Genomic DNA, 2,687 nt, shown 5'->3' with positions numbered 1-2,687 from the left:
TAGTACATGATACAATCTGAATGCTGACAGGTTCTGTTCACCTCTAACTTTAGGCCTCATGCACATAGGCGCCTGGGATCATAAGATGTAAACGTTTAGCATATTTCCCCACCCGGTATCCATGTTTGCTGCGAGTAGCCACCCATAGAAATCACACATGCATGTGTATGGATGTTCACCTCTGGATGCAGACTGTGCATCATAGTTACATTGTTGGTTAGGTTGGATAAAGACACCAGTCCATCCAGTTCAAACTGTGTTGGTGCGCGCATGTGTGTGTTTATGTCAATATAATTTCCCATATCCCTGTATATTGCATTCCCTAAGATGCCCATCTAAGAGTTTTTTGAAACTATCGACACTTCCCGCTGACACCTTTGATTGAGCGGTAAGCATGTAGAACTCCCTTTCACAAACAGTAAAGAACCGCTATGCAGTCTAAGGTAAAACCTCTTCTCCAATTTCATGGCATGGCCATGTGTCCTCTTAAGCTCACTGAAACTGAACAGTTTTCTTAATATGCGGGGACCACCATTGAGGTATTTCTATATCAATATTATATCTCCTCTCAAGCGTCCCTTTTCCAGAGAGAATAGGTTTAGTTTGTATGTCAATGTACATGCATTTGGTATACATTATACTCAGCTACAGCTGCATACAACCATTGATTTCTATGGGCGGCTGTACTCAATGCTTGTGGTTCAAACATAGCATGGCGGTTTGCGCCTCCAGCGCTCCAACACTCCCCCTGCACAGTGCTCCAATCAACAACACTCCTGCTCCTTGGACAGCATTGCTGATTGGGATATTGTGCAGGGAAATTGTTTAACCACTGAAGACCCAGACTGCTGCACAAGCAAAACTTTTTTGGACCCTGATTACAGCAAACCCAGGGGGTGGTCCTTATTTAGTGGTTTGGTTATTGTGGTAGTTATAAATGTTATGGGTACTACTGTGATGTTTACTGTGTCAACTTGATAAAGAGGGACCTCTATTGCCTGAAACTCCAGTAAACACTTTGAACTAGAATCTAATGTGCTAGCTTGAGCAATAAAAACTCTTTCTAACCCTCTAACCTTTCCAAACTCCATCCAAAACCAAGAAATGTTGCTTTTCAATAAACACTAGCCTAAATGTTTATGTGAATAATGGCTTGCCTGGAATAGTAATGTTTAGGACCCTGGTGCCCAACCCGTGGTCTGGGGGCCACATGTAGGCCTTTGGCCCTCATTTTACAGCTCTCAGGGCTTCTGCAGACATCAGTCTGCGATCTTACTTGGGTGCTTACTCAAACCGGTGAATGAAACAATATTCTTTATACTGGATTCCAGTATTTAAATGGTTTGGTTCATTTCTTCTGAGCTATCTTATTTTTTTCTGTGCTGTCTATCCATTTTCTCTTTTTATGGTTTTAAAATGTATCTTACAGACTTGCACGTCTGTAGTGCTGTATGGCTTTCTGTAGCATAACATTTACTCAATCGATCAGCCATAAAATTATCACTACTGACAGGTAAGGTGAATAACATTGATCATCTTGTTACAATGGAATCTGAGTCGGTGAGATAAATTAGGCAGCAAGTAAGCATGTTGTCCCCGAGGCTGATATGTTGAAAGCAGAAAAATGGGCAAACATTAGGATTTGAGAGAACAAGGGCCATAATGTAGTGGCTAGATGACTGGGTCAGAGCAACTCCAAAACTGCAGCTCTTGTGGGATGTTCCCAGCCTACAATGGTCAGGACCTACCAAAAGTGGTCCAAGGAAGGAAAACCGGTGACAGGGTTATGACCAGCCAAGGCTCATCGATGTACATGGGGGGCAAAGGCTGATCTGTGCAGTCTGATCCAATAGAAGAGCTACGGCAGCTGAGATTGTTTAACCACTTGCCTACCGGGCACTTATACCCCCTTCCTGTGCAGGCCAATTTTCAGCTTTTAGCGCTGTCGAACTTTGAATGACAATTGCGTGGTCATGCAACACTGTACCCATATGAAATTTTTATCTTTTTTTCACACAAATAGAGCTTTCTTTTGGTGGTAATCGCCGCTGGGTGTTTTATTTTTTGCGCTATAAACAAAAAAAAGAGCAAAAAATTTGTAGAGAAAACAAAGTTTTTCTTTGCTTCTATTCTAAAATTTTGCAAACCGGTAATTTTTCTCCTTCACTGATGGGCATTGTTGAGGCTGCATGGATAAGCGGCACTGATGAGGTGGCATGGATAGGCGGCACTGATATGCAACAATGATGGGCACTGGTAGGTGGCACTGCTGGGCACTGGTGTATGGCACTACTGGGCACAGGTGGGTGGCACTTCTGGGCACTTGTGGGCGGTACTGCTGGGCACTGATCATCAGTGTCCTGATGATCGGTGCCTATCCGTCCTCCTGACAATTGCCGGTTATTGGCAGTACGTTCCTCACGCTGTGACATTTGTGCATCTCTGGGCTGTGCTGGAAAAACAAATCCGATCCATGAAGGCCCTCACTTCACAACTTACAGGACTTATAGGATCTGCTACTGACGGCTTGGTGCCAGATACCACAGCATACCTTCAGATGTCTAGTGCAGTCCATGCCTCAAAGGGTTATGGTGGGTGGTCATAATGTTATGGCTGATGATCGATGTATGTGCCGCCCTTTTGACCAGGGGCTGCATTTGAGGCCCCCTAAGTCAAGTAAGTTGACT

The sequence above is a fragment of the Staurois parvus genome, unplaced genomic scaffold, assembly GCF_062004578.1.
Source record: "Staurois parvus isolate SC_StPar_1 unplaced genomic scaffold, SC_StPar_1.0 ptg000154l, whole genome shotgun sequence".
Classification (NCBI taxonomy): Eukaryota; Metazoa; Chordata; class Amphibia; order Anura; family Ranidae; genus Staurois; species Staurois parvus.
This window is presented reverse-complemented; position numbering follows the sequence as displayed.